This window comes from Perissodus microlepis, chromosome 17 (genome assembly GCF_051167445.1).
Source record: "Perissodus microlepis isolate ML-2025 ecotype Zambia chromosome 17, ASM5116744v1, whole genome shotgun sequence".
Lineage (NCBI taxonomy): Eukaryota > Metazoa > Chordata > Actinopteri > Cichliformes > Cichlidae > Perissodus > Perissodus microlepis.
This window is the reverse complement of record NC_140477.1, coordinates 11,951,852-11,975,545: the sequence shown is the minus strand read 5'-3', so window position 1 is coordinate 11,975,545 and position 23,694 is coordinate 11,951,852. Positions and strand designations below refer to the sequence as shown.

General features: G+C 39.7%; 1 protein-coding gene across 1 annotated transcript in view; it reads left to right on the top strand.

Moving 5' to 3' along the window:
• Nucleotides 1-23,694, top strand: part of LOC146369262 (protein O-mannosyl-transferase TMTC2-like) — a 66,586-nt gene that overhangs the window by 894 nt on the left and 41,998 nt on the right. The window lies entirely within an intron of this gene.

Genomic DNA, 23,694 nt, shown 5'->3' with positions numbered 1-23,694 from the left:
GTTCAACACGTTGTGAACCGATAGCAGCCCTGGTCCCCTCGCCTGCATGCACATGCACTGCTTCTGATGCTCTTTGTGTTGCACTCATGCTTGTTCTAACAATGCCCTACTCTCCGGGGAATAAGGCTAATTTAAACCGGGAATGATTTTGCAAACAGCTGAATAAACATGCCAGCATTTTAATAGCTATGGAAGAGCGATTAGAGAGAACCTCTGGACAGAGATGGACAGGGATCTACTGTAAAATGTAAAGGTGGACAAAACAGGACTCAAAGTTATGATCACTGTAAAGCAAACATACAGAAGTCTTATGTTTAGGGATATCTGCATCAGCAAGATTTGTCTGCTCATTATTTTTTCCATTGACTCCTCTATTGTTTAGCCTATAAAACGCTGACAAATATTCACCTATTTTATACACTATATCCAATTAACAGCCAAGAGCCCAAATGTTTTTTTTTTTAATGCTTTAAAACATAATTCTCCTTGTTCTGGAGAAACTGCAATTGGTCTTTATTGTCTTCATACAGTCTGAGAAGTAAAAAAGGAAAAAAGATGTGCGCAAACCAGTAAGATAGATGGTTCCATGAGCATAAGGGGCTCAACAAAATGCAGAAGATCAGATTAGGTGACACTAGGCATGTACAAAAGAGAAAAATGTGGTACATTTCAGGGAGTGGGTGTGCTCGCAATGCATCTGTGCTTGTTAGAATCGCCAATTCGTAATGTAAATGCCTGGGAGTTGCAGCACAGCTGGGCTCCTTTGAAAAAGAACATCTGGACAGATAGTTCCCCACTGACCTTGAAATACTGTATATGGCCATAAAGAGAGCTTGGCTCTGTGAATCCTGATATCAATTCATCTTCCATTATCAAGTGTTGAATCACGGGGCGAAGCTGCTGATATGCAAGGTATGCGGTAGGTTTCTCTGTGGATTAAAAGCATGAACAGACAGAGAGCAGGCTGCCTCCCTTATTCAGCCACAGCTCAGTCAGAAAGGGTGCTGCCTGGCTAGCATCTATGGACAGCCCTTAAAAGTCAAAATATCCCCCCACTTTCACTTTTCAGCACCATCGGTGACCCCTCTGTGTGCTGTGTTTGAGTAGGACGGAGTGAAGAAAAAGGAGGTGACGCAGCACAGAAATGTGCGAGTGGTGGTAGGAATAAGTTTCGTATTCTATCTTCAGTTACATCGCACCTCGCCAAGTATCCCCCTGTAAAAATGCCCAGAGGTTCTGTGGCCATCGGCTTTGTCTGCACGGCATTGCAAGGTTGTCAAAAAGCCAGTCGGTGAAAGATTATCCGGGGGAGCTGCTCTGCCCACTCCAGCCTACGCTTGCTCTTCATCCCGTCAGTGAAAGTTCAGTATCTCCCCCACCCAACATTGTGTATTTATCAAAGTCACCATGGTAATTTACACTCTGGGGGACAAGAAGTGGTGTTTTGGTTCAGTGCTTTCAGATGGAGGAGGCTGAATACCAATCAGAGGTCTGACATTCCCTGGTCATTCATCAAACGGAGTCCTCTCTCGGGGTCAAGAGTCGTGCGCTCCCGGTCTCTTCCCTCAGGGTTTGAACGAGAGTTATGAGCAAAAGGTTAAGGTGGGAGAATGATTGAAGTGGAGGAGAGTTCAACTAATCGTTCTGGTACGGAGCTCTCTGCAAAGACTGATTTGGTTGTAGTCAAGTTTGTTTGTCCCCTGGTAGGGAGCTTACGTGATCTTATCTGACCTTTAACTCTCTAATCAAATTCTCATTACATGTCACATGCAGTTCCTAGCATCCTACACAAGATGCTGAAGCAGATAAAACCTCTCAATTCAGGCACTCCGAGTTGTGGGGATGTTATGGCGTGTCTCTGCTTTTTCAATCATGTCAAGTGTTTTTCCTGGGCATTGCTCAGGGCCTGGCCAAGAAGTCTCTTGGCCAGTGGTAATCACAATGAAAAGCCTCTGCGTGTGAAATGACTAAGTTTTACGGGAGCTGGGAGGGGAGTTGAGCCAGGCCATATTTGACTCAGGGAAAAAGATCAAGACTTCTTTTACTGTAGGGCTTTCCTTGGGTTTAGCCAAATGTAAGGGCAGACTTTTCATCTGTGGTTTCATCCATAAAAAACAAAATGTCCATAGTGGTGATGTTTGTATTTGTCAGATTGATTGCGTGAGAGATTTGGTAATAGATTGGAAAATGTATTCACCATAACCTCTGAACTTTCCTTTGAATACCCATCATCGCAGCTTTGACAAATGTGGCTCCGTGTAATTCTGACATCTCAATAATATTGGTTTTATAACCACACCTTTTGACTAATGGATCAAGTGGCTGAATGGATGTCTTCACTTAGATGGCATTATTCAGCGGATGCCAAATGTGAGGCAAGGACAAGAGATAAATGAATGAGGAGAGAAATGAAATGCATGCTAAGTGGCTTTCAGTGTCTCCAAGAAACATCTGTGACCCCAGTAACGTCACAGACCCTCTGTTCAGCTCAGAAGTGCATTACGGTCCCCAAGGGGATTGAAGTGAAAACATCTTCCTTCTTTGTTTTAGCCAAACAGTTTCATCTCCCGGGGCTGCACAAGTTTGGCTAGGTATGGATTTTGTTGTATGGCACAACGTGGTCCTGAAAAGTGCACTGTAAAAATCTCCATATTTTCAGCGCTAATTAAATATACCACACATATAGTGAGTCAAAAGAAGTGGCACAGTGAAGACTGAGGATCACAGAGTCTGTTAGTTGCAGCATCTGCTCCTTTTCTAGCTCGGGTTTTGTGGTTAACCGATAAATGCATCAAGATGAGATTGCCTTTTAGGAGCACCCTTTCATCATAGTTCAAACCATATAGCTTTGAATTGAAGTGCTAATGGATTATGTATGTTAATGATGCACACATTGCTTAGCACTGTGGAACACTTACTAAAACAAACAAAACTGCCTTGTGCACTTTCAGAGAAAACAGAATCAAATCCAGAAAATCCTGCTTTTCTTGCTTCCTTCTGTATGTAGTCACGTTGTGGAAGCATGCTCACTTAATAGTAAGGATTTTACATGTCTATGTGCTTAACAGCAGACTGAATCAGGAGTTAACTAGACAAAAAATTTTCAAGTATTTTTTTTTGTCTTCTGTACAGCTGCCATATAGCCATTTTTTTCTGTTGTAATATTTTTCTATCAGCTCAAACATGAACATAATGTAAACAAGATAGGTTACCTGAGTCTAACTTGATGTAACAGTTACATGTTCTACAGGTTCTTTTTTTTGGGGGGGGGAAGGCACGCCCTAGCCAGTCTGTTACTGAACATAGTAGGGATGTTGCCATAACTGGTATTTGCAATACCTTTACTCAGACAAAGGAACAACCAGCATCTAGATCTGTTTAAAAACTTCAGCATTAAACAATATCCAATGTTCTGTCCTTCTTTTATTACCCTAAGAATTTATGTTACCCTTTTGCTTGAGACATCTGGTATTGCCGTTGTAAAAATCAGGCTTGAAGTAATTTAATGTGACTAACTTTATACCTCACAGTAGTGTTAGGCTGGTCAATGAGCAGCCTACTAACATTTCATTATGTTTCACTTCTGTTTAATTTTGTTACTTAAATTTTCAATATAGGAGTTTGTGTTCAGGGATAATCATTTTGTTTTGGTGTCAAACTGAGTACTGATGATTGTGTAGTTCTACTGGTTGACTACTAAATTTCTAGGATCTGTAGAAGAAAGACAATATCAAAACTCAATCAAGCTCTTGCTAAAGCAAAAAAATCAAACAAACAAACAAAAAAAATCCTTAAACTATCCAAATACTGATGGTTACATAGTTTTTATATCAGTAACCTTTAAGAGACCAGATCTTAAGCTCAGTGGGAGAAAGTTCCAGGGTCTGGAGGCCACTGTTGCAAAAGCTCTATCTCCTTTAGATCTCAGCCTTGTATGCTGCACAGCCAGCATGCCCTGATCACATGACCTAAGGGAATGTGTGGATGTAAAAGTTCACTGATGTACGCTGGTGCTCTTCCATGCAGACCTCTGAAAGTTTAAAGTTAACCAGAAATTTAACATTAACATCCAAAGTAACAGCAGAGTCAAAAGTCACCCCAAGGTTCCTGATAAAAGATTTGGTAACCGTGCAAAGGGGACAAGAGTTTATACTACCCGAGGCTCAAATCTGTTCAGAGCACAAACAAGGATTTATGTTTCCCCATTGTTAAGCCTTCCAACTTTATATATAATCTTAAGCACCTATGAAAGATCTGTACATAAACAATAAAGGCCCCAGAACAGAACCTTGTGGCACACCCTGGGCAAGAGAACTGCAAGAGGATCTGTATATAGAAGCAGCCACAGTGAGCTCTATGAAAGCCAGACTAAAAGGAAGATCTAAAGGAGACAGAATGCTTTGTTTTTCCAAAATAGCTCCAAACCGTAGGTAGTGGGAGGCAAAAAAAACCCAAAACTCTCCTCTTTTATATTTAGTTTTCAGCAGCAGGTTTTTCACTTTTTCTGCCTTAACCTTTTGAAACCAGATGTCACAAGCTCATGCGATAGTGACCATTAACAGTAGAACATGTATGCAGGTCAGAAGTGCCTTAAACCTGGTTTTTCTCCGAGGGCCACCAGATGGTGATAGTTGTGGTTGCAAAAAGACTTTGAGGCTTCAAAACAGGACTTTAGAAACCAGTGGGTGATGTCATGGTTGCTACATCTACCTTGTATATAGTTGCGACTTCTCACAGTAGAGCCTGCTGTATTGTTCTTTGTGAAGCTAATGGGATTGTAGTTTTACAAAATAAACATCATGCTGTATTGAAAAATGCTTTAAAGCAATGATTAAGACCCTAACCTCATCAGGAAGTTCTACTGGGGACATGGATCTAAGGAGTTAAGGGGCAGTTTTCCGTAGATGCATACAGCTGGACTTTATGTTACAAACAGAAAAGTCACCTCCTGCTCACTTTTAAAAAATAATGCACATTGAAGACATTTCCACACAAATATTTTCAAAAAATGATAACCAGGTCTTACAGAGCCTATTTGGCAAAAAGCATTGAAGACAAACTTCTTTCGTGTGCTGTTACATTACCCATTACTGAAATACCTCATTAAAATATCCGCCACCGCGGATGTGGTGACACATGGTATCATGACTGAAACAGTAAGAAACAATTTAATGTTTTGGAATAACCTATTTTTGAGGCTGAGGAAATGAAAAATTATAGTTAGCACATTGCACAAAAAAGTCATTTCTAACCAAATGCCCCCTGTCACCTCTCGATCAAATCTGTTCATGATAACTGCTCATAATTATTATCTCTTATGGGTTGAGGCTCGTTGTGATCAGTTTCAGCCCACCATATTAAATGCTGCCAGGAATCCCGTTGCCTCTAGTGGAATAATTATCTAAAACATCTGCCCTAGTTGCGTTGAGGCTGTTTAAGTTACAGTATGTGCTTGGAGACGCTAAATATTGACGCAAGAGGAAAGCTAATCAAATGATTGAACAAAGTCTCTTTTTCTGAACTATGTGTGGAGCAAGTAATCCAGCTGAGGTGAAACGGCCTGTGTCTGTCAGGAAGAGTTTTGAGTGTAAAATGCCTGAAGACAGAAAGTGTGGTAAGGATAACTGATGAAAAAGGGCCTTCATGAACAGTAATTTGAGATAGTTTTGAGGCAAGGAACTTTTAACCAGATTTGCGTACTAAAGGATTATGTGCTTTCGAGGAGAAATGGCCAGACCTCATGAAAAGTGTGGTTTCGTGGTGAAAAAAAATCTTTTCTGGTAATGTGTCACCATCATATGCACCCAATAACCATTCACATATGTTTTTGCTCCCTAGCTTTAAGAAGTGTTGCCATTGATGTCTTGTTTCTGCAGACTCCTTACACTTGGGATGGAGACCTCAGACTATCATTAAAACAATAGGAAGGCAGGGGAAGGAGTCTCATCTTGATTACTTGCAGATTTGGTCAACGTAAGCACTTAGTGGTCAACCTTTAAGATATTGTGGCTTCAAAACTGTTTTCAGGCCAAAAATGAAGGCTTGGAGAAGTCAGGAAGTTGAATGGGGTGAATTAGATTTCCCCTATAGTGGTTGTCTAGCTCCACGTTTAAGGGAACAAATGGCAATAGATCAGCTGAAGACAGAGAACGAAACATCAAGGCCAATCTCCTTGAAATGGCATGAGCTCAAAGCTTTTACAGGAGTGGTAAATAAAACCACTTGCAGAGATTTTTCTTCATAACAAAGGGACACTGAGACATTTTCTGTTGATCAGAACCATCTTATGAGAGGTTTTATTGATTTAAAGTTGTCATTGTAGAGTCGTATGGTCTGCCATCTTTGATGTCTAACTTTAGAACATGATTAAGATTAAGTTTCCTTTTAAATCTTCAGTTTCAAGGTTACACTATGCAAATGCACAAAACAATGTAAACAGCTCCATTTGCGTGATACTAGTTTATTTTAAATGGGTCGCAATTCCTGCCTCCTCATTAAGTGGTGTTGTATGAACTGTGTTCCAGGGTCCTCTACGTTGAAAGCGCTAGTCACACAGGCCTAAAGACCATTTAGCAATTGCCTGGCAACCAGAAAAAAATGTATTTTTCAGCTAGATGCGAGTGGATGTGGGAAGTTTCTGGCAGTTGCTGTGAAAGCAGTTGTTAGAGCCCTGGCCAAGAGACTGGTCAGGCACCCTGAATAACGACTGGTAACTAGGGGAAAAATGCGTGTTTCCCAACCAGTTGGGGAGTGGTTGTGGGAGGTTGCTTGCTGTTGCTAGCTCCTTGCAATAGCTTGTAATTTGTATGGTAAACATCTTTGCAAACATTCACCAGTTACTTGCTAGCAAAACTGTAAAAAGCTATATAGTTTCTGGGATTGTGTGACTACAGCCTCAATCTCTCATACTTTTCCTGCAGTGCTGTGCTACTTGTTTGTGATAAGGCCTCAATCCTAAGTGGACTAAGTGGACCTTTTAAGCTTTTCTGACATACTGTTGGATATTCATACCAAACAAAGCTAGGTTTTACAAAGGCAAGGCTTTCTTATTGTGGGATGTGCGACACCAGCCCCAGGGCACAGATTAAATTCAGTTTCACAGTCTGCAGCAGTGCACACATTTACGCATGTGGTACAGCAACAATAACTTTAATAACACACAGATGGTTTGGGATCTGACAGTAAACAATGTTTTGTGTTCTGCACATCGTACATGTTGTCTGTTACACACAGATTTGTATGGTGGAACTCCCTTGATAAATGCTGCTTTCCACTCGAGTTGGTTCTCAAGACTGCACACAGTCGCCAGCATTTTCTAACTGAAAAGTTTACCCTACTATCATAAACATATCCAGTCCGCTTCAGCCTTCTCTCATTTATTTATTCTGAACTGACATGTTCTTCTGCGAAAAACACTTGCACTGTTATTTTGTTAATACATTACTCCACAAATTTGCTTTTGGTAGAATTCTGGTCATTAATGAAATAAACTTTTGTTTAAAATTATTAATCAATTCACATACAGCATTTAGGTCATGGTTGTTGTTGTTTTTTTAAAGGCAAAAATGTCAAATCCTCAACTAATCTGATTTTTCAATAGTAAGAAACTAATGTATTCTTTCCCCAGTGTAATGATAAACTAAACGTCTTTAGGTTTACTAGTGTTGCTGAGTTTTTGCTAACTGATATTGGCATTTCTTGCATTTCATAGGTCAAAAAAATTAAGCAGATAATAAACTGGCAGGTAAGTCGGTGATAAACATATCTGCTTGTTGCAAACATGTTAAAAAACCATCAGTACATTTCTCAGTACCTTTTTAAAAGCTATTAAGGAACACCTAATATTTGTATCATGCTTGCACCCAATACACAGACACACAAAAGAGATGGATTTGTTATTTTTAGGTTGTCCCTCCTTGTCCCATCAGATCCCAGTGATGCATGAGGCTGGTTGAGGCTGCTGCAGTAACCCTTGGCTGGCCTTTGTGCTCCACAGGCCGCAGTCGCCCCGCCTTTCTGCCAAGACAGGACCGCCAAACCTCAGTCCCACGACCCTCCCTGTGTACACACCATATGCGTATCCCAAAACAGTGGTAGCCACTGACAACTCTGCTTACAAGATTGCCAGCCCTCTGCACAATACACATACCAAAGGCACAGATTTGTCATGTGGCACTTATGCTAGATTTGGAAGGACGGAACTCTCAGGTTTGTAGATAAAGTGGTGAAAACATAGTCTTAAATTTATAATCTGTCCAAATGCGTGTATCCTCTTAATCTGAGACCCTTCATCACTGTGTTCAGCAGCATGGGGTTGAATTTCTACCACAGGGCACTAAACTTTTCTTTGGAAGCAAGGCACTTTTTCTGTGGCATTGGATTACTTGGGAGTGAGCATCCACATTCGCTCTTTACGCTGCGAGGTGGACTTCAAAACAAGTCGTGGCAGTTGGGGGGTAATACAAAACCAAACCGAAGCCGGGGATCACACGGTCACTCTTTCTACCATTTGTAATCAATAGCCATTGTGTATCATTTTTCAGTGACCGTTGAGTTTTTTCTAGCCCAGAACAGCTGTCAGGACAGTAACTCAAACATGCCTTTTTTTTTTCTCTTTTTTTTTCCTGCACTTGACAAAGCAGTCGTGTTTCACTACACATTGAAAAGTGAGTCTGAACCAAATCCCAACATTGATCACAATCTTAAAAGGATGTGTTCATGGATGTGGAAGGGTTTGTTTTTTCATGTATGGGGACCACTGACAGCCCTTCCCTTGTGATGAGGAAGCCGTCAGGAGATTGTCGTGTAAATGATTGGTCTGATGGATTATGCTTGTGGTTGGTATGAGCTGGGAGCTTGGTGTGGAGGCTATTTTTTAACTTTTTTTTCTCTATTTATGGTAGAAGGTTGCAATAGGTGGTTGCAGAGGGGATTTGGGATAGTATAGGAAACATATGACATGAGTTTCACTGGTGTTTTTGCTAAGGTTGGATCTCTCTCAACCAAATCTTAACCCCAACAAATTAATTTAGAGGTATTTCTATGAAGAGTGTCAACTCTTTCTTAGTAAACACAAGCAAACAAAATACTCAAGAATTCAATCCTGCTGACCATATTGTGTTTTACAACTAAACAGCTACAGCTTATTGGATATTTGGAGTGCTTTTTATTTTAAGCTGGGTAGAAATTTCGCCAGAATATTATGACGAATAAATGTTCTTTTAATTTTTTTTTATTGCCAAACTGTTTTTCTGTTTGGGACATTCCTAGAATATGATGAAGTAAAATGATTATGCCATGCGAGCTGCGATGAAACTCCCATTCATCTCAGCATGGGACACTCAGATTGCACTGTGCCTTAATTATTATTCCAAGTGCCAAGCGCTTCGCAAAACCAGTAGAGATTCATTAGCTTGGCAGCCTTGACACTAACTTAGCTTCACACATGGTCGGCTAATAAAAATATAATAATATGAAAAAGGCTTTCTGGGCCCGAACAGGGCTGGCTGCAGAGTACCCAGTGTGTGTGTGGGGGAAAGTCAGTTTGTGATTCTCACCTCATAAAAACCTGAGACGTGGAGAATGTGAAAGCTAGTGTGAGGGCTAGAGGGATTTGGGGTTCAGGAGAGATCATATGACAGCCCTGTTACCTTTACTCAAAGGTATAGTATGTGGTCCAGAGATGTAGCAGGAGTGAAGTGATTACGCTGAAATTTGGCATTTGTTACCTTTTATGTAATCGTCAGAAGCAAAGCCTCTAAGAGGTCATGATGAAGTGTTATAAATGTTTATAAGGCATATAGCTTGTTTGTTTCTCACCCAATGTCCTTGATTTACTCTGCAGAGTGAGATAGCCTTTCTTTGTTTCCTGTTTCCTCTTGATAAGTGCGAAAATAGTTGAGAATCACACGAGATAATACAGACAGAGGAAGTGTGGACATCTCAATGCTACTGTGTTGTTTAGCCCCTAACTCATTGTGGTATAACAGAGGGCTATTTGGAGGAGTGATGACACAAGCTGCATAATGAAGGGAAATAATATTATTATTGTAGCTTGTTGGAAATGAAAGCATTTTCTATTGTTCTTAAAGCGTTGCTTTATTCAGAAATGTGGAATAAGCATGGTTTGATCCGAAGCTGTTCCGAGTTTCTAACTAATTTCCTGTTTTGCCATATAGCTGCATTTTTCGGGTTTGCGGTACACCGTTTCAGTCAAAAAACACCAAGTCACTCAGGTTTGGCTCAGTTGCAAGGTCATTATTCTGTGTTTAGAAGCATAAAGCATATCATCCCTCAAGTTAACTATCCTCTCTAATTACCAAGCCAAGGATAGGAAACATTTAAGCTAATTTTCCTATTTTGCACTGCCCTTTAAGCACTGTTCAATAGTCTGCTCACCCATTTTTACAGAAAGAAACTGAACTTCTTTTTTTTCTTTGGAGTTAATCTTGTGATGGAATCACTGGCTGGCTTTGCAGGTATTGGGAGTTTTGGAAGATAAGGCGAATTGCTCTTTAAATAAACATGGCAGTTTGGACTGCAGCAAATCTGCATGATAATGGCTGCTTTGGAGATAAACCAGCCAGTCTCTCTTTTTCTTCAGAGGTGCAGTTTTAATATTCATGGATCAGTGGCTTTAGGAAAGGCTGTACAGTTATTGTGCTTTTATGACAAGCTATGACAGCTCTGTAATTTCTTTTTAATAGATTTTTGAATATCCTATACAGTTTAGCCTTTTAGTTAGTTTCATGTTTTTAATCTTGTGGGCTGTATTGAAGGCCATTGAATAATGCATGCTTTTCATTTGGATAAGAACAAGACCAATTTATATGAGCTCTGTGATGTGTCTTTGCTTTCACTTTGATAAGAAGCAGACACCAGAGAACTTGGAATGTGTCGATACTATAATTGGTTTGCCCTTGATTAAAAGAAATTCAGTATTAAAGGCAATCAATCATGCCCTTTCATGTGAGAGTGAGCAAAGAAACATCCAAAGGTGCTGGCCTGTGGTAGATTTGTATCTGTGCTGTGTACACACAGCAAGCAGTCCGATTAGCAGTCACTGTGGAGCGTGATGGGCTAGCTCATCCGTCACACTGCGCATATTTCATCAAAAGATACACACAGACATACCCTCCCGCCCCCAAGGCTCCCTGTAACTGTGATACCACTTCAAGTTAGACTGTTATTGAGCTGACTGACAGCGCCAATTTAATCTATACTCTGTGGTCTTGCTGTTTTTTTTTTCCTACTATGACCAGCAGCATCTACTGATAAATAGTGTTGTTAGCAGAAGAAACATACTTGACATACTTGTTGGACAAACCAAAGACATCTGTCTAGGTAGCATCTTGCCATATATCCCTTCAGATTAGGGTGCATGCTATCATTTGTTTTTGAAGTAGATGGTTTCCTATTGAGAGTTGAAGAGTTGATACCGCTCTTGTGTTGCTACAAGGAAAATGAAGACTCAACATGTTGGCTAGCTGAAGTGATTTCTTTAATCACAAAATTAGTGATTTCTGGGATCCAGAACCTTTTTGGTACTTAATCTTTTATCATATATTTTTTCTTTTCATCTTATGAATCCGTTTTTTGGGCATGATCCCACAGGTTTTGTGTTATTTTCAACCTTGCTGTCACCTTTACTGTTCCGATAATAGCTGTGTAGTTGAGATAACATGAAGGTGGAAGATTTGTATAGCCGTTTGGCCTTGATTGGACTCTACTGTGGACACAAATATGAACACGGAGAGTTGAAGACCCAATGGCCAAGCGGTCTTTTGTTCTTCTTTCATGTCTACTTGATGTCTGCCATTTGAGATATGTGAATTCTTCAAGTTTATGCGGTCACCACAAACAGACAGGCACATGGACATCTGCATGCACCCTTGTGCTCACCGTCTGACAAAATGAATGTCACTCGGACCAAGTCGAGTTGGTCCGAGTGACATTACTATATACTATAGTAGTAGTATATAAAGTATATTACTATACTTTACTATATACTCAATAATTGCAACATTATGGGGTATATAGCCGAGATTACAATAACTGCAAGACCATCTCGACAGTTATTGCAATCTCAGAGGAAGGTGGTCTCTAGTTTACACTTTGCCTTTTTTGTACAAATAAAAAGAAATTAGTTAGCAGTTAGTCGAGCTTATCCAGATTTTTTGTGCTAATCTTTGTGCTTTTTAATATATGAATCTCACATATATGACAGAAAATGTAAAAAGTATATAATAGTTTCCCTGAATAGAAACGATACAATATATTATCATTAGCATGGCTTACAGGCAGAATCTGTTATATTCAGGAAGAGCCAAGCTAGCTGGCCCTGTTTCTAGTTGTTTTGCTAAGCTAAGCTAAGCTAATTAAAGTGTTTCCTTCATATATGTGGAAACATTAGAGAAAAGTTCAGTTTCTTTTTGCCTCCTTGTGTAATATGTATGTATTGAATAACAAAGGGAACAACTTGGCCACAGTCACTTGTAACCCAGTCTTCCATACACTTGTCATGATGTTATAATATGACATCATGTCTGGTTTTCCCTCCAGTCTATCTCAGAGGGGAATATGGTCTTTTTATAGTGTTACACAATGCGTTTTATGGTCTTTATAATAGAGTTTCCTGCAGCATTCAAACGTAGCTATATATTTTAGAACACCTGCTGATAGTTTGACAAACTTGGATTATAATAAACCTCCTGCAGGGAAGGGAATTTAGCATGTTTTTGTGTAATCCACCAAATCTTATCAGTTTCATAATCCATGCACTTGCCAGTAGTCCACAGATAGTTTCATTAAAGGCTTCAAAAGAAGTCTTTAATGAAACTATCTTTGAATGACTTTTGACGACTTTTGCTTTGTCCAAACTTGAGGGTCAAATGGATGCTGTTTCCACTCTTGGGATGACTCCATTGGTTCCAGTGTTAAAGTTAAGTTCAGGAAAATAGTTTCATTGTACCAGCCGTGTTTAACAGATCACAGATCAGAATTTGAAAAGATCTTAGATAATTAGCACCGATCCTTGAAAAGAAGACAGATTTAGTTTGGGTTGGCCCCTGTGGTACCCCTCTTTAGCTGCCGTTTCTCTCTGGCTAATGCTGGAATGTGACAACTGGTCACGGCAGAAGAAAGAGGGGCCTATTCTGAATTGGATACAGTGCTGTATGGTCTGTTAGTGCAGCTTACTTGGCCATTACAAATTCTGCATGTGAATCTGACCACTGAAAGCTGTCAAAACACAGAGAAACTTGACTGGTCCAGAATGTGACACTGAACACTGTTTTTTTGTAAGACTCGTAGCCATTCTTTACGTATAATGCAAATCCTCCACATTCTCAAAATAGCTGCATTTTTAAATTTGTGATCGGATTACAAAACGATTCTGGGGGAGCATTATAGTGATTTTTTTTTCCTAATCAGAGACAGAAAGCATTTGAGCAGAAACAGAATGCTGCTTTGCTTCTCCAGCTGCTCCCTTGGCAGTGCTGCAGCACTGCAATCCTCTACTGGCTCTGTGATTTGTCATCAGCAATTAAACTTGTCTTCATTATAATCTTGATTGCAGATCAAAACCGATCCAGTTTCTCAAAAAAACTGCAAAGTCTGAACAGAAGTCGTGTCTCAGTGGCAAAGATCTGTAGTATGATTATAGAATCCTCATAATTTTTTGATTAACCTTCAGGAATTAAAAAAATTTAAAATACCATTTTTTTTAAAATGTCTGTGTGCTACTTTTAAGGAGAACAAGAGAGGGAACCTTATCCTTGGTGAAGGACAATAGACTCTGTTGGACATTGCAAGTGAACAAACTAGGCCAGCAAGACAGGAGAGGGAATCGGTGATGCTTTGTGTCCACACCTGGTGCTCTGCGTGTAAATTTGAACATGTGCATTTAAGTTACACAGCTGGACTTGGGTGAAAAGTGAGACGAGAACACTGGCAATCGTTTCGGAGACACGACTCTTCGTGACCTGTCAACACCCATCTATTCCCCATAGAGAACAATCAATGCCAGGCACTGGCCTGGTCTTGGACCCCCTATTTCAATTCAAATATGGAAGGAGTGTTTCATAGTGATTAGTTTAGGTGGCGGGGGGTGCACCTTTTTATAGGTCACTGTGCCAACACCTGGAGCTATTTGGAAGTAGGCCAGTGGAATTGATTATAGAAGCAAAAGGTGAAGTGAATTAAAGAGGAAAAGGAAAGAGAATTTTACCTGCTGTTTACAATTGTATGTACGGTATTGTGACTATAATATTAGAGTATTTGGATACAAAAATACAATGTAATAATTTTTTCTTTAATGGAGACTTCAGTTGCACAATTTAGTGGTAGACAGGCTGTACTGCTGCAACACTGTTTCTAAGTTGGACCCAGCTGCAGACAAATGGAGATAAGAGAAAGAAAAAAAAAAAACTACCCCAAAATACAGGGAATGATGAGGAAGACTCATGAACATGCGGGAGATGATGAAGGGAGGGAGTAAAGACTAAACAGAAAAAACTGGTGCAGTAACGCCCAGGTAACCTCAAACAGGAAAATGCCAGAAGAAAGAATAGATATACTACTTGTGGTTATCAAAAGAACAAACAAACAAACAAATACTTGGATACTAATATCCATTTTTCAACAGTATTAAAAGCGGCAGTGACATCTTCACCTCCTCCAGCTAATGCACAGCTTCACACAGAACTGCTGTAGACACACAGCCCCTCCCTTCACTAGCAGCTGAACACTTGAACAGCAGCACAACAAACCAGCAGCACAACAAACCCATCTTAAAGACTGCCACCCTGATATTTAGGCAAAGTTTTGTGAGGGTAAAGCTCCCGATTCAACAACAATGTAGTGTTAAGCAGTCTTTATAAATGTTAACTTGGCCGGTGCACACGATCATGTTTTCCGTTTAACCATTGCCAATTATTCGCATTAGCTGTCTGTTAAGTTATCATTAAAGTGGCAGATAGGAACTATGGCTAATAATAAAATGATGCCAGGTCTTCAGACACACAGGAAATAAACAAGGCTGTAGGTGAATACAATTGCTCGGACCAGTCTTGTTCTTCATTAAAACAATGCTTCTTTTGTTAGCAATGTGTTATTGAAATGATACCACATATAGTGTCTTTTCTTGTAAGGCATAAAGATTGATGGTTTTGTATTGTGACAACTGTAATATGAATATAACAAAATGCAGGCACCTCTGTTTTCAGAGCCTCACTGAGAAGTGAAAAGCTAATGTTATTTTAAAGCATTTCATATTCCAAAGCCAACAATATATTCATATGTTATATATTAATATGCTTCTCCATCTATGATGCAGTCCAAAGGCTTCCTACAGGATTTGTCCGGCTGTTTGGTGGCCTAAATTTTGCAATAATAGAGAGAACATTAGCCTAAATTAATACAACAATTTTAGGGACATCCCCTCCTGGATTGTGCCATAGATTTCTGGTTGATTAAATTGCAGTTTTAATTGAAATATAATTATAGACTTATAATTAATTAGGGTTTTTCTTTTCCAAGAATGGGCCTCTGGGGCATGACAACTCACAAAAACTCAATCAGTTGGGATAAAGTGTAAAGGAATAGTCTGTGACTCAGTGATGACCGTTTTATGAATAAGCATCTCTGTTATGCTTAATTAATTGAATTAACCATAACATTAAGCAATTAAGCATAGCATAACAATTAATTTGTAAAACTGGTTCTTTTTCCCCCAGTGCTCTTGAATTTGAAGTTAAACAAAAATTCCTTTTAATTTTTTTTTTTTACATTTAAATACTAGTTTGGGGTTTAAGTATAAACGATAAAAAAAAAGGGACGCAGCAAATTAAGACCTGAGTAAAACAGGCTTTCTTTGCTTTTCATGTTGAAGCAATAATTAATCCCAGCAAGTGAAGAAACAACAACAACAACAACAACAACAACAACAACAACAACAACAACAACAACAACAACAACAACAACAACAACAACAACAACAACAACAACAACAACAACAACAACAACAACAACAACAACAACAACAACAACAACCACCTTGCATTTTACACCATATCCCCAGCCTGTACACAACACTGATTTATGCATTGTTTGACTAAGTCAGGGTACAGAGCTCTGTCCGTTTTTAATCAAGCATCACATTTATCACGGGATGCAGGCGACACGCGGAGGCCTCTCTAATTACACGTCCACAGTCAGACACTGTAATTAACTGTCGAGCCTAAGCTAGATGGAAAACTGAGAGGTGATTGGCTGCTCATTTGCTTTTTGGTAACATTGCTGGAGCTTGTTCTGGCTGGATCTTACTGGTGGGATGGAGGGTGTTAGAGTTGGCCACTGTTTCACTGATAAGAGGTGGCTGTGTGGGGAAACCCTATAAAACTCAGCATCCATTGCTCCTGGACATTGGACTCTTTTAAAAGTGTTTCACGCTGCGTCTGCTGTTGGGCACAGTACCAAACTGTATGGCATATTTATTGGGTGAGGCTTAGCAGAATTCTATAAATTTTGCAGTAGGGCTCCCATCTTAATGTATACAGGATAAACACAACTCTGCATAAGCATTCCTGGTGGTCTGTGGGTGTTCATGGAGATGTAAAACTGTAATTTGCTGTTGAATTGAAAGGCTACACTTGAAATGCTAGCCAAGCCTTAGTCTCTATTGTTTTTCTGCATAAATGCATCTAGTCATTTGTACAACAACTCTATACAGCTGGTCTGCAACATACTTTAACTGCTATTCTTCAAGGATGAACAGTTGCACAGCTTCTGCAATTCAGTCCGGTAAGTTAACCCTAACCCCTTTCAACATAAAGCTTTTTTTTGTGCTGTGAGGGCTGGCCACTTTAAATACCAACCAAGTCTTTCTGTTCACTGCACCTGCTCTGCTCCCCCCATAGAGATGTAAAGCATTAGATTTATTAGCAATTGATTTCTCATAGCCTTCCTGCTGGTGAGTCTGAGGATTCATCACAACCTTTTATTGACATCAGCTCTCAGGAAATGCTGCAGGGGCCCCAGCCACCATTTTTAGCTGAGGTGGCAGTAGAGGCATTGTAGTCAGATCACTTCGATTTTGCGGGACAAGCGTAATGGGAAGTGATCAATCAATCACATAGATGGAGATAAAGACTGGTAATCAATCTGCTGAAAAACAGATGAGGGAGTAACACTCTCAATGATTAGGTTCATGATCTTTTTACCACTAATTCCATATATTGACAGTGGGTTTTATTCAAGACTTTGAAAGTTTTAAACAAAACTTTGTTTCAGTGTTTAAAACAGTGAACAGCTCATCATTGTATCAAAAAAGTGCTGAGAATTGGATCACATCAATTGGTTTATACTAGTTTTTACTGTCCGTTGAGCATGAACAGAAGATACTTATTTAACGAGCAGAATGGAAGTATTTCTTGGGGGTTCAGTACTTGTAAAAGGACAAAGCCAGTAAAGTTAATTACTTCCTGGCTCTAAACTAAAGCTAAACAGACAGAAATAATTTTCAGTAAGTCTGAGTCTTATATTTCCCCAAATCTGTCACTTTGGGTTAAGATAAAAGGTCTGCACTCATTTAACCTTACCAAAGCTCTGTAAAACTCTTTACTGTGTTTCTCATTAACATATCATTGGTTGCCATACAAGGTAATTGCCTTCCACTGGGAGCAACATGGGGTTCAGTTAGCCACAGCTACCAAGATCGCATGGGTAAACAGACAAATCATTAGACCCAGTTCTTGTTGATAGTATTTTCATTTGATTTGTTAAGTATAATAAAAACAGAAAATAATGAAACATGTCATTTAAGACAAAACCACATCTATAATTTCTACATAAACTGAATCATCAGCATCACTCAACCAATCACGATATTTGCAAGAGGCATGAATTTTCACATAGCTTCACGCATGCTTTAGACTAAAGTCAGTTTTCTCATTGTTATATCAGATTCCCAGCCTTTCGTCAGTACTTTTCACACTAATCAAAACCGATATTACAAGGTTTGAACACTTGTGAAACAATTCTGATATACATTAAGAGACTTAAAAATTGGACAATTCGTGTTCAAGGTTTATTTAGGGCATTGACTTAGGGCAGTGCACTGTTGGGTTTTAGTTGCATTGCTTATCAGGAAACCGGCTTTATAGGAAACATGAAAGCAAGTCCGTTCCCTGACAAAAGAGAGACAGCCAACTTCCTGATTTTGAACTCACACTGTTTCTCCCTCTTTGAAGCTCAAAGCCCCCGGAAGAAATCTCTTGCCCTGACTCGCCAGTTTAGGCAGACTGAGGATGTAGAGGCGCCTTTATCCTAATCAACACTGAGTTGACCTGAAGCTAAAACAGCTGGACTTCAGTGATGAGTCATAAGTGAGAGCTTACGATTAATAGCAACAATTAAATCTGCAGATAGTTATAATATTTAATTGGGCTGAGACCAAATGTTGCAGCGCTGGTCTCCAGTTGTCCATTAGGTGTCATCACAGTTTATACATGACATAGCAAATTAGTTTATCTGTTTTTAGAGTGTAAGAAAATTTGAGTTATTACTTACTCCCATTTCTTGTTGTTGCATATTGAAGTTCTACTTGGAACCTGGTTAAGATCCAACCATGCAAAATATGATTTTTTGCCATTTTTCAAGTGGTCTTAAACTTTTGATTGGGACTTTATATGAACTCTGAACCATGTCCTTAAATAGTTACTCAAATTTAGCTATTCATTCAGAATATCTAAATTCACTTGTATGAGGCATATACTGTAAGTGGCTACAGAAAATAATTAACATAAATAAGCAGTTCAGACAATTTGTAACTCAAAAGATTCCTTGAAGTGGATGGGCAGTTACGGGATGGACAGCTTTGCATTTGGTCCATGGTATGTGGACATGTGTATGAATGCAAAAACAGTATGTGGATGCAACTGTAACTTCTTTACAGCCTAATTATGTATGTCAGTGCAAAGCTGGGTTGCATTGAAGTGACGGATATTTGTAGTGTTTTCAATAACAGAGATTGAGAAAGACCAGCCTTTCCTTTACAGTGTTTGTGCAAGTTTTGTTTATATACAGCTGTTGGGATAGTGGGCTACCTTTACACAATAAACAATTTCCTCATAAACACTTGGTCAAGAAGCATTTCCTCAGAGTAAACATACATTCACTGGAGGGATTTGTGACCACAGAAATGGCTGCAAATATGCACATTTGCTGAATTAATTGAAGCTATTTCACATTTACGTGAAGAGTTAAAATCAGTCATCTAAATGGTCTGTTCATTCAGCTGAATGTGGGGTTTTTTTTCCACCCAAGGGAAAACTGCTGGGAGCAGCATGATGGGCTATTAAATCAATGGAAAATATAGATCCAACAAACTGAGCGAGCAAGAAAAAAAAGTCTGGTACCTTGAATATAAAATAAGCTTCCTCTTGTGTCTCAGGTTTTCTTTCAAATAACATAAAAAACAAATGAAAATCTTGCCAGTTTTCAGAGCCCAGTTTATATGGAACACCATCCAGCAGCTGTTTATCACATTTAGTACATTTCAGTTGATTGAAAGAAACAATTCATTATCTGAACTCTGCATAAAATCAGCCAAATTAATATCAGATGTTGCCTCACGCACAAGGAAAAGGAAGAGCCTCTGAAAACCTTTGCACAAGTCTTTCACCAGGCCACTGGCTGCACGGGTTTTATGAATGCTATCTTAGACATTTATGCATTCCCCCCCTCCTCCCATATTCGTGCCACACTGGCGTGGGACAAAGTGTGGGAAATTAGCGGTGCCACTTCTGGTATTGTTCTGCGAGTCGCGTTGATGACGTGTGATGTTTAAACACACCCTTAATGCTCACTTCCTGACCTTTCAGATACACAAACTAAACAGATACAAAAGTTGATAAAAAATGACGAATGTCTTTATTTTCTCATTGAGTCTCCAGCATAAGAATTTTATGAGGAGAAAAATTACGGTTCAAATAAGAAAAAAGTAGGTTTACCAGGGGTAATTACTTTAGGTAATATTGAGAACGGGTAATTATGAACTGTGGGTTCTGATCCCCCTCAGCATCTCACTCATCTTCATCATCATCTCCTCATAGTCTGTCATCATGTTGTGGCAACGTACTCACAGGATTATAGCAGATCATAATCAGCCAGTGAATAACTTGGGGCAAGCAAGAAAACATAATGACTTTATACTAGACTTTTGCGGTTGTTGGGCAGAAATTATGATAAAATGGATTGATTATCTGTTCTACTAGCTGCAGTTAGCAGTGTAAAATGTTTCAGCAGATAAGGATAAAAACATCTATAAAAACATATTTAGAGCAGGGCTCTAGAGTGCGACCAATTTGGTCGCAAATGCGACCAAATTTTTCAGTGGTGCAACTAAAAAAAAGTATTTGGTTGCACCTGTGCGACCAACTGTTCGGGTAGCAAAAAAAAAAAAAAAAAAAAAATTCTGCAACCTTCCCTGTGGTCAACAACAGACACACATTATGCCCCTATCGTGGACTAAACCAATCAGAGATAGTCAGGGGCGGGACCTCTCTGATTGGCCGTGGTCCAGGTGAAAGTGCAGGTGGAAGAGAGAGGTGAGTAGCTTGAATAAAGCGATATCGATTCATTAAATCCTGAATCGACTTAAATATAACTGTGTTTTGCCAGAAACGCCAGATTCTCAGATTAAAGCTCACAAAACTATTTCAACAACAACCAAACAGCAAATGAGAGCAGGTACACGGATTCCACACAAAGACGTAAACACAGAACGGACCCGACGCATCAGAATCAGCTTTGTCTTTCTCGGCTTTCTCACCCAACGGCCCGCAGACGGACACGCTGTCGGAGCTCGGCGATTCTGCGTCGGGTCCGCTCTGTGTTTACGTCTTTTTGCGCTGATTCTGAGCTGCAGGTCTTGTCTCTCTCCAACCAAAATTCTCCGAGCCAGCAGCAAAAGAAGCAGCAAACTGCGCTTCACATTTGATCAATGTCGTCATGAATTTTGCTGTTTTGCTTCCACGACTATTAAAATCACACTCCATGCACAGCTAGCTCTCTCTCTATCTCTCTCTGTACTTCAAGAACAGTTTCCCGTCTCAAATCTCTGTTTTCTGTATTATTCATTCGCTTATTACCCACCAGTCTACCGTTGTTTACAGCGCTGTCGGCTGCTGTCTTTTTCTTTTCTTTTTTTCACTTAAATGACCTCGGACAAGAAAGCCTAATTTCTGTTGTTCAATACTGAAGTAATTTAAACTTTATATGCAGAATATTGTAGAATATCTTTAAGGTTATCTGCTATAAAAAGCCAGACCAGAAAAATCTCCTTCATGTTTTTCTGTGTTTTATTCTCAGTTACTTTCACACAAAGGCATCTGCTGTGATGTTCACAATTCTGATGAAGTCTCACATGTATCAGTACTGATAAATGATCAGAATTATAATATTTCTGACTGTCTGAGGCTAAGTTGAATCGAATCGGGACTTTGAAAACCGGAATCGAATGGATTATAGGAATCAGTGATGATACCCAGCCCTAGTGAGCAGCCTAGGCACGACAGAAGTGGATGTAGCTGTAATAAGAAAATAACTATTGATAACTTTTCTGTTAAGTTAAGGCCTGATCTGTCTGAAATTCATAGCCAGTGCTCTGACACGGTGTCATCAATCTTTGAATGCTGAAAAAGCACAGTGTATCCAGAAAAACACATTATATTATATAAATTATTATAAAATTTGTGTGCGCCTAACTTTTGTGCCGGTACGCCTAACTTTTTAAAGTTAGGCGTACCGGTACGCCCATGGCAAAAAGTTAGTCTAGAGCCCTGTAGAGATTATCTGCATCACCAACTTAATGGACATAAATTGCTGAAACTATAGTTTTGGTCAGATATTTACATACACTCATCAAGGGCATGAATATTCTGGTAATTTTCGCAGAAGTTTAATGTTAGCCTGCTTTGTATTTAGAATTGGAAAACCCAATTGTGTCCAGGTTTTAACTGTCCGGATATTGATTTGAGGTAAAGAAGAGCTTTGAGGTTTTCTACCTTCTTAATTATTCCATCCACTTTGTGCAGTGTACCAGTACTACAGGGAGTGCAGAATTATTAGGCAAGTTGTATTTTTGAGGAATAATTTTATTATTGAACAACAACCATGTTCTCAATGAACCCAAAAAACTCATTGATATCAAAGCTGAATGTTTTTGGAAGTAGTTTTTAGTTTGTTTTAAGTTTTAGCAATTTTAGGGGGATATCTGTGTGTGCAGGTGACTATTACTGTGCATAATTATTAGGCAACTTAACAAAAAACAAATATATACCCATTTCAATTATTTATTTTTACCAGTGAAACCAATATAACATCTCCACATTCACAAATATACATTTCTGACATTCAAAAACAAAACAAAAACAAATCAGCGACCAATATAGCCACCTTTCTTTGCAAGGACACTCAAAAGCCTGCCATCCATGGATTCTGTCAGTGTTTTGATCTGTTCACCATCAACATTGCGTGCAGCAGCAACCACAGCCTCCCAGACACTGTTCAGAGAGGTGTACTGTTTTCCCTCCTTGTAAATCTCACATTTGATGATGGACCACAGGTTCTCAATGGGGTTCAGATCAGGTGAACAAGGTGGCCATGTCATTAGTTTTTCTTCTTTTATACCCTTTCTTGCCAGCCACGCTGTGGAGTACTTGGACGCGTGTGATTGAGCATTGTCCTGCATGAAAATCATGTTTTTCTTGAAGGATGTAGACTTCTTCCTGTACCACTGCTTGAAGAAGGTGTCTTCCAGAAACTGGCAGTAGGACTGGGAGTTGAGCTTGACTCCATCCTCAACCCGAAAAGGCCCCACAAGCTCATCTTTGATGATACCAGCCCAAACCAGTACTCCACCTCCACCTTGCTGGCGTCTGAGTCGGACTGGAGCTCTCTGCCCTTTACCAATCCAGCCACGGGCCCATCCATCTGGCCCATCAAGACTCACTCTCATTTCATCAGTCCATAAAACCTTAGAAAAATCAGTCTTGAGATATTTCTTGGCCCAGTCTTGACGTTTCAGCTTGTGTGTCTTGTTCAGTGGTGGCCGTCTTTCAGCCTTTCTTACCTTGGCCATGTCTCTGAGTATTGCACACCTTGTGCTTTTGGGCACTCCAGTGATGTTGCAGCTCTGAAATATGGCCAAACTGGTGGCAAGTGGCATCTTGGCAGCTGCACGCTTGACTTTTCTCAGTTCATGGGCAGTTATTTTGCGCCTTGGTTTTTCCACACGCTTCTTGCGACCCTGTTGACTATTTTGAATGAAACGCTTGATTGTTCGATGATCACGCTTCAGAAGCTTTGCAATTTTGAGACTGCTGCATCCCTCTGCAAGATATCTCACTATTTTTGACTTTTCTGAGCCTGTCAAGTCCTTCTTTTGACCCATTTTGCCAAAGGAAAGGACGTTGCCTAATAATTATGCACACCTGATATAGGGTGTTGATGTCATTAGACCACACCCCTTCTCATTACAGAGATGCACATCACCTAATATGCTTAATTGGTAGTAGGCTTTCGAGCCTATACAGCTTGGAGTAAGACAACATGCATGAAGAGGATGATGTGGACAAAATACTCATTTGCCTAATAATTCTGCACTCCCTGTATATGCAGCAAAACAGCCCCAAA